The following is a 15,833-nucleotide window of genomic DNA, read 5'->3' as shown; positions in this document are numbered from 1 at the left end:
GCCCCTCGCAGTCCCCGCCCGCAGGCTTTGAGAGCCCGGCTATACCACAGCGCGGCTCTCGTAGGGGGTGCGGCGGCCACCGTGGCGCCTGGCGGCGGGCTTTGGAGACAGCAGGGAGCGGCGGAGCGCCAGCCTTCGCCGGCTACTGACTCAAAGCCGGGCGGCGCGGAGGCCGGTGGCGCCAGGGTCTGGGGGGCGGTGTGGCCCCAGAGTCTGCCCTGCACACCCCCACGCCCCGTGGTAGGAGCCCGGACCCAAACAAAGGCGGGCGGCGAATAAAAGGCGGCGGCGGCGCAGCGAGCTCCCGGTGCGCGCTGGGGAGCGAGACGCACAGCTGGCTGCGCGCAGTCTGTGCGCTCTGGAGCGGAGCGGGCAACGCCGGCCTCCTGCAGCTCCGAAGAGCTTCGCCCTGCGACTCCCGCGAGGGGACAAGTCCGCACGGCAGGGTGGCCGCAGCCCTCGGCCCCCTACGGCGCGCCTCCCTCCCGCGCCCGCGGCTCAGCCAGCTCAGGTTGGCCAGCCGAGGTGAGTGCGACGGCCGCTGGGCGCCATCTGGGTCGGGGCAGGGGGATGCATTGCTCGGAGGAAGGGGGGCAAGCCCTCCGCGCCGCCCCCACCTCGGCCTGCGCGGCTCTGTATGTGAAGTTCTCCCTCTGTCCAGCCAGCCCGGGATGCGGGCCTCGGACCCTCCGGGAAAGCCGGCTGGTGGGGCGCAGAGCCCAGAGCTATAGCCCCCCGCGGCCGAGCTCCCTCCTCACCAACTCCCCGCGGGGCCCGAGCAGCCTGGGTCTGCACCAGCCTGTTTGATGCCCACAAACGGCGAGGCTTCCGACCTCTAGTCCCCTGCTAGTCCCTGCGGATGGATGACTGATTCCGGAAAAGTTGAGCATCAGTCTGAAGCCGCCCGGGATCAGTCTCTCACCCCAGCTGGAGCTCAGGGAGGGGACTGGAAAAGATAATGACCTCCTCTCCATCCACTTTCTACCTTAGCGCACTCATGTTCTCGACTGGACCTTCCCGGAGTGCTGGGGCCCAATTAACCTGGCAACCGGTCCAACCGGGCGCGCGGGAGCTCTGGGGCGGACCGGGTAGGCTCTGGAAGCTGAGCACGAGAGGGTCTCCGGGCCCTGCTGAGAACGCTAGTGAGTGTGGAGATGGGGTGGGCAGCCAGCAGTGGTGGCGCTGAGGGTGTGGGGAAGACTCTCGGCGCGAGTGGCGCCGACTCCTGGGAGCAACCCCGCCACTGGGAGAACTTTTCCAAACTCCCTGGGGGGCCCGCAGCTGGGCTAGGAAGGCGCCTCCTAGGAGGCGTCCTTTCCTCGGCCCCTCTTTGCTCCACAGTTGGCCCCAGGTTCCTCTTGAGACTGGGCGCAGGTGCCCGCCCGTCCACGCCCCAGGTCAGTTCCGCGGACAGCACCTGGAGGCGGCCTTGGAGACTCACAACCCCCGCGCACGTGCCCACGGACCCAAGAGCACACAGACCCACAGTCCATGCACACACTGACACGGGTCTACCCGCAAACCACAGACCCGCAAACAATCCCCACAGACTCATAGTCCACTCACGTGATATACATCCACCCACACTCCACACAATCGGCACATGGAGGGACGATCCACACGCACGTGAACAAACACAGATCTTCCCACAAGCACCAGCAAGCCGAGCAATACCTTCCCTCAGGTCTTGCTGTCTCTGGACACCTGACTGAGCCTCAGACTTCAGAGCTCCCCTCCGGGTGGTCACAGAGATGCCCAGTGACTCACAGAGCTGCTCAGGCTCCCTCCCTCAGCCTCAGCCCTCCCCTCCCCCATGCACACACACCCTTTGAGCCAAGCAGCGGGTCACAAAGAAAACCCTCCCCCCACCCCAGTGCAGACTTGGTCAGGAACCTGGGTATGTGCCAAATGGAAGGAGTAGCCTGGCCCAGTGGAAGCGGCAAACAGAACCCCAGCCTTACAGAATCTTGGTATTGGGCTCAGAGTCCATTTTTCTCAGCTCACCACCCTCATGCCTGCTCCCCTTTCTTACTTCAGACAAAGCTCCTGCAGCCAAGGTCCACATCCGTCTCTCTGCATATTCTTTGCTCGCACTTTCTGTCTCTTTGTTTCCCTGCTTGGTTCCCTCCCCCATGTTTATCTTACACACACACACACACACACACACACACACACACACACACCTTTTGTCTTTCCCAATTCCTCTTTCCCAGCTGCCTTCACTCTCTCCCCAACTTTCCTGCAGCCGGGGTCTGATCCAGTCGGTCTTTGCTCCAATGCGGCCACAGCTGACCCTTAGGGGGAGCTGACTGCATTCCCCAGCAGAATCCACGCCCCCATACGTCTCTCTTTGGAAGTCTGACCTTCCTCCCCATGGGGAGCTTCTGCCCCCTCCCCGGGAAAATCTCCAGGGCCAGATGACACAGATCCCTCACAGTCTCTCCAAGGGGCCAGGATTCCTCAGTTCTGCAATCGGGGAAACTGAGCTGAGAGAGGAAGAGTCACAGAGTGATGTAGTGGAAGGAACGCTGGAGTGGAAGTGGGGAGCGGCGAGGCAGATCCTAGATTCAGCGTGGCCACAGGCTCCCAGTGTGTCCATGGGCAAATTCCCTTCTCTGAGCCTTAGGCTTCCCCATCTGTACAAGGACAGGGCTGGTGGAGGTGACCTTCAAGGGTCCCAGTTTGGCCCTAATAATGTGGGACACTGGCTTTCTCCCGAGTCTCCCGAGTCTCCTTTCTCCTGAGTGTGGGTGGGATTGAAAATTGTGATTCTAACCCCAGAGTTTATGGTACCTTTCCCCTTCCTCAGAGCACCCACCACCGGTGAAGGCATCCTGTCCCCTGAGCAATGGATGTTCAGATGATTTCCTTTATAGGACCAGAGATGTCGAGTAATTTTCTTGAGGTCACACCACTGAAGCACCACTTCCACTGGGGCATTGATGCTGCTGTCAGCATATCCTCTGCATGAACCACTGGTTGTGCTGGTGGCAGCTTGGTGAATGAATGAGTGAGTGGAAGGGTCAAGACTAAAACCTGGATCCCCTGACCCTCGGAATCTTGGAATTATGGTTTAAGCCCTTTTCTCTGATAGTTTAGACATGTTTCCCTTGTCTCCTCATTTCCCCTTCCACTCACCTGGTCATTCAAAGGCGGATGGAATTGTCTGAGTCCCTTCCCCCCGTTAAGGCAGACTCTGGGCTGGTTGCAAATGACCACAGAGAAGGGCTAGCTGAGAGCAGCCTTAGAGACCATGCCTGGCGGGTAGAGGCTTGGCAGTCAACTCCAAGTCCCGAAGACTCTACCGAGTAGGCTGTCCACGGGCAGCTGGCCAGGATCTGCAGCCGGGTGGGAAGACGCTCATCGCTACCGTTTGGCTAAGCAACCACTTCTCACAACCCCACGAGCTGGGTACTGCGAAAATCACCTCTACCGATGAGCGAAGCGAGATGCTGAAAGATGAGGTGCTTTCCCTGAGGGTAATCAGCCAGCCCGCTCTCAGTCATAACAATAGGTGCCCCAGGGCTTCCCTGGGTCATATACTATTTATATGTATACAAAAATACATATATTTTGGGGCTTCCCTGGTGGCGCAGTGGTTGAGAGTCCGCCTGCCGATGCAGGGGACGCGGGTTCGTGCCCCAGTCCGGGAGGATCCCATGTGCCCGGAGCGGCTGGGTGCGTGAGCCATGGCCACTGAGCCTGCGCGTCCGGAGCCTGTGCTCCGCAACGGGAGAGGCCACGACAGTGAGAGGCCCGCGTACCACAAAAAAAAAAAAACAAAACAGGTGCCCCCAGAAGGGTGGTGGTGGCGGCAGCAGTGGTTGATAATGACGTTATTGGTATTGATCATGATGTGACCATTATGATGCTTGAAACTCAGTGATTTGCCTCTTTGGTTCCCTTCCCCCTCGTTGAAATTGCTCCCCACCCGAACCTCTTATATTCTTCCCCCACCTATAGTTGGAGAAACCGAGAGCTTGGACAGTGAGGCAGGGGTGTCTGATCATCTGTCACTCTTAGCCAAGGAAGAGGGCTTGTCATCTGAACTCTTCCTTCTCTTGCCCACCCTTCCCACACCTGAGCACGTCTCCAGCCAGAGAAGCCTGGAGCAGCGTCAAAGTCTGTCAGAACACCCTAGCAAGCTGGGTTCCAGAGGCAAAGCCCAGGGAAAATAAGTAAAGAGGGCAGGGTTGGCCCGAAATAGAAACACGCACCAACTCACAAATATGCATGTTTTCCAAAAGTTGCATTTCACGGGCAAGACAGCGTTGCTCACGCTCCAGCTGTTCGACTAAGGCCGGAAGCAAGTATGCTGCCAGGACTGGTCCAGGGAAAGTGGCAGAGCCTCCCCCACGAGCTCACTCCCTGCCTGGCCCTGGGAGGCCAGACGGCGCTCTGTTCCTCGCCAGCTGGAAGGTACACAGGTGGGAGGACTGAGATCATGTGTCTCTGGCAGTCAGAGCTCTTTGGAAATGGGCACCAAGCAAGGCTGATGGCCTTGGTTCCTCTGCCTCACAATGGGGGCAGCAGGCTTGTAATTACAATCCTGATAGTAACAGCTGTCATTTGTTGAGCACCTACTATGTGCCAGGCACCAAGCATTTGCACGTGTAAATGGAAGGGGTCACTTAACCTCGCAACCATCTCATGGCATGTGGATTTAATATGAGGGGAAACCAAGGTTCGGAGAAGTCAAGAGGTCTGCCCAAGGCCACACAGCTAAAAGGGGCCAAGTTGGGGTCAGATTTTCATCTGAATGAAGCAAGAGCCCCTATTTTGCCCAGTACTCTGCATTGTTTCTGCCATTCATTCATTCATTTATTCAATACTTTTTTTTTTTTCAAGAAACCCACTTATGTGATGGTTTTCAAAAGAATGTAAATTCATCTGCCGGCTGGGCCAAGGGGAAAGGGCAGACTTTTCCATCCCAGGATCAATACTCCAGGCTTCCAGGCTGGGGCTGGAACTGGGTGTCTTACCTCTGCATCTTGGGCTGTGTCCCCAACCATGAGAGCCCAGACCTGTCTGCCTGGGGGGGTGGGCTCAGACGGGAGTCCCGCTGTGATGCCTGGACTATGAAAAACAATTTAACTCCATAAGAGGTTAGGGCTGCGAGAGGCCTCCGCAGATGGGGAAGTTACTTCAGAGAGGGCAAGTGAGTTGCCCAGCATCACACAGCATGTTGGTGGCAGAGCCTGAATCTCAGAATCCCAGGCTGGTGTGCCATGTGGCCAGGCTGGCCTCCTTGAGTATGTGGGAAGCGTCCACATGGCCCCAGTGAAGGGGATTGAACGGGTGCAGGCAGTAAACCTAACACTTCCCTTCCAAGCACAGAGGTGAGATGCAGCTGGTTTTCACTGCCAAGCCCTCTCTTCCGCATCCCCTCTGATATCAAGACTGACCCTGCTGACCTGCCCAGGTCCCCCCCGTTTGTCACTGTGAACAACAGCACTAACAGATACAGAACATTTGCCATGTTCCAGGCACAGTGCTAGAAGCTTGACGTGGGCTAATTGATGTAATCCCCACAACGACCCTGCAAGGTGAGTGTGTACTTATTCCACTTTGCAATTGAAGGACCCGGGCTCGAGAGGTCGACTCACTTGCCCAAGGCCACACAGCTAGGAAAGAGGCATGTGGAGCCCCGCAGAGCCCCTGCTAGCAGGTTTACTCTGGGGGTGAGGAGGGAGAAGGTTTGGAACCAAAGCCAAGGGGACGGAGGAGCTCATGGGCAGCAGCAGCCTATTTATATCCCACCTTTAGGCCTCGTCACACTTGCTGGCATCGGTGCCAGCAGAGGCTGACCCTCTGCCAAAACCTGGAAGGAAGAAGCCCAGCGCAGGGTCCTGGGACCAGCCCCTGGGGGACGTTAGCGAAGCGTAGGGTCTGGGTATGTTTCTCCCTGAACTCAAGGGAAAGAACCCGCTAGGCATGTGGGACTCCCAGAGATGCCCTTAGTCCTGGCATCCTGCTTTCTCTTTGCTCCTCCCTCTGAGGGAACTAGACTGGGAATCTGGGCAGTTTGGAAAGGGCCGTTGGGTGGAAGATTTGAACTTGACCACTGGGAATGAGGAAGTAGTGGTGACAGTGGGAAGGACTGGCTTGGATTTTGATACCAGCAGGTACCATCCGGGTCTCTTATAGGGAGCACTCCCTGGAACTAGGGAATGCTGTCCTGGGATACAGTGTCCAGAGGCTTAAATCTCCTCTACCAGAAAAAGCCTTCTCCTTAATCCCCCATCCCACGAGTGTCTGCCTAAGCAGCCCCACTGTGCGCCAGACATGCAGAAGTGGGAAAGCCTCAGTCTCTGTCCTTGTAGAGCTCCCCAGAGTCTCCCATCCCTGCCCCAGCACCGCCTACCTGGACCAGAGGTGATGGATGGTAAGTAATAGCTCACCCAGGTCCCCCACCAGAAGTAGAAGAGGGACCCAGGTGCCCTCTGGGGCAGGAGAACATGATCCAGGCCAGTGGTCATTTCACAGTGAGAAGGGAATTTCCTGTGGGTGGTACCTGCAGTACACTCGGGTGCCCTCCCCAGCTTGATGTCTTGGTGGGAGAAGGGGTACGGTAGGGAAGGCTCATTTCCACCCAGCCATCTGCTTGAGGCATCCAACACACATACTAGCACCTGGACGGTGCGTCCTTTGCCAAACCTTGTTAGTAGAGGAGACGTGACTGCCCGCTGGAAGCCACTCCTGTCATGAAGGAGAATGTGGTGTTCTTGTCTCGGAGGAAGGCAGCTTAAATGGGGTCGGAGTTGGAACAGCTGTGGCAAACTGGAGTTCCTGGGGTGTTTGGGGAGGAGTATGTGTTTCACCCCGCCCCCTTCCCACTGTATTGGCCTTTGCACTGTCCTGGAGGATTTCTCGTGTTCTTAGTCGAGAGGGTCTGCCGGGTGATCACCCCAATGATAACGATGATTATCATAGTGGCCAACGTATTTTGACTGTTTACTACCTGCTAGGCACTGGGCTTAGGGCTTTATAGGTATTATCTTATTGCATCTTCATACCTGCTCTGTGAGAGAGTTACCATTATTGTTCCATTTTAAGGATGAGAAATGTGAAACAGACTGAACAGCTTGCCAGTAAGCCGCGGAGACAGGACCCAAACCCAGGCAAGCTGGCCTCAGTGCACGGTCATGACCACCGTGTGATGACTGTGGCTCGTGCTTTGGCCTTTATATCAACTTGATTTGGGTCCTTACAGATGAGTATGATTGAAATCAAACGACCCTTTGGATCCTTCAGTAATCTGGGTAATTTGTACGTATGGGCTCGGTCTGCATCCTGGTTGACAGGGTGACGTGGATTGACCATTGGCTCCTTGACTACCAAGCCACCGAACAGATCACTTTTTGGATATCCAGATGTGGGCAACATCTGGCAGGGCTCTTCTGGCTTCATCCAGAAGTTTCCCCTTTTCATCCCATGTAGACACAGCTGGGACTTGCATACCTCTGGACACGATCGTATGTGAGAACTTTCTGTTTGAAATATTATTTGCTGGTTTTATAATATCATCTTGTGACTTCACAAAGGCAGGATGCTGGGTTTGGTTCCTCTCTGCAACCCAGGCCTGGGAGACATTCAGCTAAGCTAGAGAGAAATCAGGCTTTGATCTCTCAGCAGCCAGAAGAAAAGTAACCCCCTTCCCTTCTCCAACCGGAGAAGCTGGGAAGAGGCTGGCTGGCGAAGAGCCTTGTAGTTTAGTAGCTGCTGCATGTTCCCTGCAAGGGTTCCTGACTTGGTGACCTGGTCTTCCAGAGGCTTTGAGTGGATGATCCCAGAGTAACAGAGCCAGAAATTCGTGATAAACAGGGACGAGTCAGCCAAGAGGCACTCTTGGGCATTAATGCTCATGAGAATAGATCTGGGATGTGAAGGTTCATGGAGCCTTACAGAGGAAAGGAGCTCAAGACACCACAAAGTTAAGATAATGATGATTTAACAGAAAGTCCTTATTTTATATAGCAAGCACCAACAAGTGAATGAATGAAGACGATGAATGAATGAGTGAATGAATGCATAAACGCAGAATTGGTGAATGGGACCGAGAGACTTTGACAGCCAGGACCTGGATTTGGCCACCACTGACACCAAGTACTGACAAGGGAAAGGATTCTGTTCTTGTCCGCCGGAACACCCTTCAGCTCAGAGTCAGGGAGACAGAGTCTGAATCCTTGAACCTTGCCCTCTCACTGCATGTCCCATCCCCACCCCGTTGTGCAGGGCCCTCTGGTCACCGGGCTCCTCTGGCTCCTGGCCGTGGCAGGGATTGGAACCCAGGAGACTGCAAAGCTGATGGAGGCTGCAGCCCCAACACCCTGAAAAATCTGCAACCCTCTTCACCTTCCCAGCTGCTTCCCTAGCCCTAAGCCACCCCGTCTTCTCTGTTATCACACTTCTGTGTCCTGGCTTTTTGAGGACTGAATGACAGAGCTAGGAAATACGTGAGATCTCATTGAGTCCAGCCCTCCCATTTTACGGAAGGGCAAACTGAGGCCCGGGAAGGAAGAAAGACTAGCCCAAGGTCATGAGCAAATAGGAGACTGAGCCCTATCATCGTGGGAGGATTTGAGGGCAGCTCCTATGAGGCCTTGGAGAACACTGCATCACAGAGCAGGGTGGGGGTGGGACAGAGGGGCCCGACATTCTGGAGCCCAGGTGGCTTCATTGGGTCTTTCCTGGCCTCTGAAGCAGGGCCAGGAGCAACAGTTCTGAGTTCCTGGGGCCTTGAATCTCCCAAGCATTTCATGGGAAAGGCAGCAGAGTTGGGGAGGGGTGCTACTTGGGGTCTGATCTTCATCTTGGACCCTCTGCTCCGGCAGCTGAGCTCCAGCCCTCTGTTTCTGTCTCTGTAGGCAGCTACGCCATCATGGAGGGTGGGCTGAGGGCCAGGGTCAGACTCCCCACCCTGCCAGGGGCCTCTCTGCTGGCCCCGGCTGTGGAAGGGCTCTGAGTGCAACTCCTGGACTGACCCCTCCCTCCCAACTATACGCACCTGCACTGCCAATCAGCAGGGTAGCCAGGAAGCACTTCCCCGTGCAGGCACGGAAGGTGCGTTTCCACCCGGCCAACCAAGATGATGAAGTTGGATGTCACCCCCTGGTGCTTTTTCTCTCCTCCCTTCCCAGGAGCCAGGGTTGTTCCTGTGGCCAGAATGACTCCTGGGGGCAGAGGCTGGGCGGGGGGATGGGGGCAACACCTGCACACACCAGTGGGGATGGGAAGGCAGACTCTAGTGAGAGTTTTCCAACACGTGAGACTCAAATAAAACCTAGTATAATGAGACGAGTACTGAGCTCATCAGAAGTCAGGTTCCAATAAATCCCTTTACTTCTTTTAGCCTCAGTTTTCTTGCTTGCAAATTGGAAATAATTCCTAAGACTAGAAAACCTATATGAAAATCACCTCCAAGCTGTAAGTTGCTACAGAGATGAAGCATCATTCAATCCCTCAGGATGAGAGGATCAAGCATAGGATCAAGGCTATGGCTTAGGGACACGAGAGCCCCAGCAGTCGCCAACGTCTCCTTGCTGAGCTGCTTCCATCTGGGGCTGGCCCCCTTGGCCTTCTACGAGCCCAGGCAGCAGGGGCTGGGGGAGCCCCAGGTTCTCAGAAGGGGAGATCTGTCCTAAGCCTTCTCACTTTCTTTCTGGGCAGTGAGGGTGGGGATACAGCCCCTTTTCTACAGCTCCATCCCAAACCAGTCGTGGTGGCCCTTCGGTGTGTCTGAGCACTTCGGGTGTCTGCTTTCTATCTTTCAGCTTCCAATTAGCCCTCGAGCTTCGCTTTTGTGGTATGGGGCCAAGAAGAGTCTTGGAACGTCCCCAGACCCACAGATGTGGTCTGGGTACGTGGGGGGAGAGGAGGGGTAGTGGTCTCCGAAGCTTTCCTCAGAGCTAAGGACTGGCAGGTTACCACCTGCTGTGTCCCAGCGAAGCCGATGGCACCCAGCCAGCACACTTTATTCGGCTGTTCCTGCTTCTTGGCTTGATGATACATCAGGATCCAGCCTAGGTGTCCCCACCCCCATCCAGTTATATGTTAGCTTCTGAATAGGGATGAAGGGGAACCCCTCCCCTTCCTCTGCCTCCCCCTCTTGGGCAGCAGCTAACAATCAGAGGTGGAGAGTTTACAGAGCATCTCTCCCAACCCACGGTCTGACAGATGGGGAACCACTCACCCAGAGATGTTAAGTGACTTGTTCTAGGTAACACAGCAGGCTGGTGGCAGGGCAGGTCCCTACTCCCAGCCTCCAGGGCCACTGCTGCTGCCCCAGGACCCTCCCCCACTGACGCCTCCTGTCTCGCCCCTGGTCTTGAGCTCGCAGGAGGAGCCGGCTGGGGCCGGAGAGGAGATGCAAGGGGAGTTGTTTTGGGTCTCAGAGAGAGAGAAGGGCTCTGAGCTCGTCAGCCAGGAAGGAATCCCATTTGGCTTTTATGGCCATTGTCTTTGGTTGTATTTTGTGGGGATCTTTTTATTTTTTATTAATCCAGCGGTCTGGGGGCTGGGGAGCTGACCGGCTGCTGGGCCCCGTGGGCGCTCCTGCTCCCACGAATTTCAGGCAGCAGCCAGGACTTGGGACTGGGGGTGGGGGAGAGGTGGTGGGAAGGGGTGGCCTGGACAGGTTGACCAAGGTATGCAGTGAGGATTTTCAGGAACCTTCTGATCCTTTGGGCGAGGGGTGTCTGGGGCCCCGGCTGAATTTCACAGGCTCTGTAAGTATCGCTGGGTTTATTAAGCTTTTTTTTTTAATATTAATTTATTTACTTTTGGCTGTGTTGGGTCTTCATTGCTGCGCACGGGCTTTCTCTAGTTGCGGTGAGCGGAGGCTACTCTTCGTTGTGGTGCGTGGGCTTCTCATTGCAGTGGCTTCTCTTGTTGCGGAGCACGGGCTCTAGGCACACGGGCTTCAGCAGGTGCGGCACGCGGGCTCAGTAGTTGTGGCTTGTGCTCTAGAGTGCAGGCTCAGTAGTTGTGGTGCACAGGCTTAGTTGCTCCGCGGCACGTGAGATCTTCCCGGACCAGGGCTTGAACCCGTGTCCCCTGCATTGGCAGGCGGATTCTTAACCACTGCGCCACCAGGGAAGTCCCCTTTTAAGCTTTTATTGACTTTTTCTCAGAAATGCAAGACTGCTTGGCGGGCAGGGCTGATGGGTCTGGGCTGTGAGGCCTGAGTTGTGCAGGCGGAACAAGGTGGGGAGGGAGGGGACAAGAGTGGGTCAGTGAGTGGAATTCCCTTGGGCAGTGGAGCACAGTGGCTAAAAGGATGGGCTCTGATTCAGGCCTGCAGAGGCTCAGATCCCAGCCCCACTCCTGCTGCCTTGTAGAGCTGAGGCTGGATCAGACAAGGCGTAAACAAGTAAAGCACCAGTGACGGCACACAGCAGTGCTCGGTGGATGGGAAGCCCCTTCCGTAGGGCCTTCTATTTTCTTTCGCTGCCTGTCCCACCAGAAAGAGCTGGGTGGCAGAGCTGGATGGCCTGTGTGTGTCCTTTCTCTGGACATAAAGTACTATTCCTGGCCCAAATGGCATCATTTCTCCCCTCCCCATGGCTGAAGAAAGGGGTGCTTGGAGGAGTGAGCCCTGGCCAGAAATCCAGGAGCCTGAGTCCATCCCTAGAGCCGGGGGTAGGACAAGCCTGAGGAGAGGCTAGTGTGAGCCCCAGCAAGGGGAAGGCCAAAGGCAAGGTCACCTGCTGGAGGAAGCCACTGGGAATAGGCGAGGGTGGCCAGGGCAGCAGGGTCTTTCACAGAATAGTCCTGGAGTACCTGCAAAGGAATCACCTGGGGAGGTGGTGTAAATAGATTCCTGGGCCCCATCCCCTGAGCATCTGATTGATGGGATCTAGTGTCTGGCCCAGGAGTTTGCCTTTTAACAAGTGCACCTGGTGACTGATCCGTATTAAAGTGTGAGGGCCGATGTAGCAGAGAATAGAAAAGTCAGCTCCAGCCGACTGGTAGACCTGGCCACGAGCAGGGGCCAGGTTTGGGGCTCTTCCCATCTTTGAAGCTCATCATGACCATACTAGCTGCTGTGACTCAGCTAGCAGGGTGTCACCACCCCATTTTTCAGATCAGGAAACTGAGACTTGCCCAAGGTACCCAGTTAGTGGCAGAGCCAGGGTTTGAACCCAGGGCTGTCTCTCCCCTTCCCCCCAAAATCAGGCCCTGGTGCTCTTAATACCTGACATCCCTCTTAGTGTTTGGGGACCAGTTCTGTTCCACTGAGCCCACCAGAGAGAGAACACACAGAAAGGGGGACGCTTAGGCCGTTGTGACCATTAATGTTGGGTTCCTCTGGTGCTGGCTGGGATGGTTCCCCGGGTGATATATTGATGAGATCAAAGCTGGTTTGCCTGATATATATCGAGCTGTTGGGCTTCTGAGTCAGTGCCCACAGTTTCCTGGCCGGCTGTCAACCTGGGGAGGCCAACCGTCCTTCCTGTGATCCGTCTCCGCAGCCTGCCCTTCTCTGAGAAATGAGGCGCCTGGACGGGCTCACCACAGAGCCCCTCTCCCAGATCCCTTCCCTCTCCCACCCGACCTGGGCTCCCAATAAATAAGCCCAGACTTTCTCTGGGGGGAGAAGTGGTCGTGTACATCCCTCTTCCTGCCTTCTGTTGGCAGATTTAGCCGACAGAATGGTATTTCTTAGGGGGCAGGAGGTTTAATGGGGAGTAGGTGCAGGTGTTTGCTTCAGCTGCGGCTGTGAAGCCAGATTTCTTCAGGGCTGGGGCAGGGAGGATGGGGGTGATAGATTTAGGGTCTTCTTGTTGGGGAAAAGGCTCAGAAAGCCACCCAGCCACACTCCTTCCTCTGTGGATTTGAAGGGCATTCCCTGTCTCTGTTGCCATTTTCATCTGAGATTCTGGATAGGACTTGGGGCTTCTTGAGAGAAGAGTCCAGGAGGATCCTAGGATCCAGCTGCTGGGATGGGGCTCCCTGCTTCACCCCCACTTTCCCTCTGGGGAAATTATATTAGTGGGTGTCCTCCAGAGAAACAGAACCAATAGGATGTTGATTAGGCAGAGAAGAGAGAGAGAGAGAGAGAGAGAGAGAGAGATTGAGAAGAGTTGAGGCATCCCGACATCTGCAGCTGGCAAGCTGGGACCCAGGAGAGCTAATGGTGTAGCTTCAGTCTGTGTCCAAAGGCCTGAGATTCAGGAGAGCTGATTATGTAAGTTCCTGTCTGAAAGCCAGCAGACTCGAGACCCAGGAAGAGCTAATGTTTCAGTCTGAGTCTGAAGATTGGAAAAGACCAATGTTCCAGCTCAGGCAGTCAGCAGAAAGCGTTCCCTCTTACTCAGCCTTTTTGTTCCATTCAGGTCTTCAACTGATTGGATGAGGCCCACCCACACTAGGGGAGGCCGTCTGCTTTGCTCAGTCTGCACATCCAGAATCATGTTTGGGCAAATGTCTGGCATCCCATGGGCCAGTCAAGCTGACACACACTATTAACCGTCACGTCCATGCTTTCCTTGAAGGGAAAGCCAAGCGTCCAAGGCTGGTGGAGACTTCCTTTGCATCACGCCCTGAGCTTCCTGTCACCTGCTAAAAGCAGAATTGCTGAGACCTGCGTGCTTTCAGGTCTTACGGGGATGCTACAGGCTTGCTAAAGGGCAGTGGGTTTCCTCAGTGAGTATTTACATCTCAACTCTCAAGGAACTCAAAGGCTGCTTGGAATGGTGAAAAGAACATAGGCTTCGGGCTTCGTAGACCTGAGGTTCAAACGCTAGTTCCATGCCTTATTAGCTGTGTGACCACAAGAGAGCCCCTTAACCTCTCTGATTGTTTATTACTCTGTAAGATGGGGATGCTTATAAAGCCTCCCTTGCAGGGCTGATATATGAGGGAAGGTGCTTGCACATGGTGGGTGCACAGCTAATTATTATGTTATGATTCTCTTCCTGGGTGTCAGTTTCTGCATTGAGCTAATTGGGTTTCCGGCTTCATCCCATCTGTGTGATTTTGACCCAGTTTTGTTTTGTTTTGTTTTTTGCGGTACGTGGGCCTCTCACTATTGTGGCCTCTCCCGTTGTGGAGCACAAGCTCCGGACGTGCAGGCCCAGAGGCCATGGCTCACGGGCTCAGCCGCTCCGCGGCATGTGGCATCTTCCTGGACCGGGGCACGAACCTGTGTCCCCTGTGTCCCCTGCATCAGCAGGCGGACTCTCAACCACTGCGCCACCAGGGAAGCCCCTTGACCCAGTTTTATCACCATGTCTCCAATGTATCTGCATCCTCCTGGCCTGAGATGGAGTACTCAGGTATCCAAGAAGAATTTGGAATTCTGGATAGCAGGCACATAGCTGGGGCATACGGAGGCTGGCAGACTCTTAGAAGATGGGGTATTAGGATTTAGGACAGTGACGCCTAGTAGGGACGAAGCCCTCGTCTTTCCTTTCCTCTCTTCTGCACCTCTGATGAGCTAAATTCACCAGAGGGCTAGATCCATAACCAGAGAGTGGAGAAGGGCACAATGTCCCCACTGCAGCACATCAGGAGGAAATGGAGCTGTTTGACTCAAAATATCTCATTTTGAATTTCTGCCCAAATCTCTCAGCCCAAGAGTAGGAAAATCAAAGACCCCAAGATGTTTCCAAGAACCAGAGCTGAACCAGGGAGGCAAAATACCCCTAGACGGGAAGAAAACGCTGATTAGCTCCTAATTACCATTAAATTATATATACATATACGTGCTTTAAGCCGAATCTGCAAGGCTAATGCGATTCTTTTATTACATTTTAATAGTTTGGCTGGGATGGGGAAATGAAGAAGGAAGGGTTCTGTTACCCTTCGTCAGAAGGAGGGAAGTTGTAAACAGGGATACAAGCAGCTCAGGCATGGGGCCACATCCCTTGGAGGCCTTCTGGAGAGGCGCAGAGCCCCGTGAGGGGCTGAGGGTGTCTGAGACAATACCGCCTCCCGCCAAAGCGGAGGCGTAGTGGATGGGGAAGTCCACAAGTCGGGAAGTCCTCCGCGGCATGTGGGATCCTCCTGGACTGGGGCACGAACCAGTGTCCACTGCGTCGGCAGGCGGACTCTCAACCACTGCGCCACCAGGGAAGCCCTATTAATGGGATTTTTTAATGCATATATATGTAGATTTTTTTTTCTGTTATAAAATTGGGATAATGCTGCAAATGTGGCCTTGGGTTGCCCCAAGCCTGGCCCTTGAAATTGGGCCAGGTTCTTTCTTCTGAGGCTCCTCAGGGTCTGCTCTTCTCTTGTAGGCTGCTGTCTCATTTGCTTTTCTCAAGAGGAGGGAAACCATGTTCCAAGGATGTGTGTCCACCTTGGTTCATGGGCCCCCGGGAGGCCCAGAGTTTTGACTGTCTCTGAGTGTGTGTGTGTGTGTCAGAGACAGATGGAGATGGAGGGAGAGAGCAAACCTGTCGGTCACTGAGCAGGGGCACCCTAAGGGGAGATCACGAGGCCAGGGTGACAGTCCCCCGTGATCACAGCCCTATTTTGGGCTCTTTGTCTGAGTCAATGAGAGGTATTGAAGGCACCATCAGCTTAGTGCAGAGCTCCAGCATGGTGCAGCTGGAGCTCTTCACTAAGCTAATCAATTCCCATAATTTGAGAAAGGCAAACACATTTGCAATTTGCTGCCCATCCTGGGAGGGGCTGCTGAGGACGGGGTTGCCAGCTGAGGCATTGGTGTCAGACCCCAGCTGCCAGCCGGGCATCCCTTGGTTTGGTGGAATCTCTCAGATTGCACCCACCCTCCCCTTGGCCTGCAGACTAGGGCTTCTCAGAGAGTCTGGAGGTGTCAAAGCTGGAGGGACCTGGGCTTTCACCATCCCACTGCCAGATGG

General features: G+C 55.0%; 1 protein-coding gene across 5 annotated transcripts in view; it reads left to right on the top strand.

Moving 5' to 3' along the window:
- The first annotated feature begins 262 nt into the window (after positions 1-262).
- Positions 263-15,833, top strand: part of DISP3 (dispatched RND transporter family member 3) — a 51,374-nt gene continuing 35,803 nt past the window's right edge. For 3 of the 5 annotated variants that reach the window (XM_030865751.2, XM_060311225.1, XM_060311219.1), the window contains exon 1: positions 265-525. The gene's annotated coding sequence lies outside the window, so the exon portion shown is untranslated. Of the gene's footprint in view, positions 526-15,833 lie in introns of all 5 variants that reach the window. The other 2 variants (XM_060311237.1, XM_060311216.1) reach the window with 2 other exon arrangements.

The sequence above is a fragment of the Globicephala melas genome, chromosome 1, assembly GCF_963455315.2.
Source record: "Globicephala melas chromosome 1, mGloMel1.2, whole genome shotgun sequence".
Lineage (NCBI taxonomy): Eukaryota > Metazoa > Chordata > Mammalia > Artiodactyla > Delphinidae > Globicephala > Globicephala melas.
The sequence above is the reverse complement of the archived record's forward strand: the minus strand, read 5'-3'. Positions and strand labels throughout refer to the sequence as shown.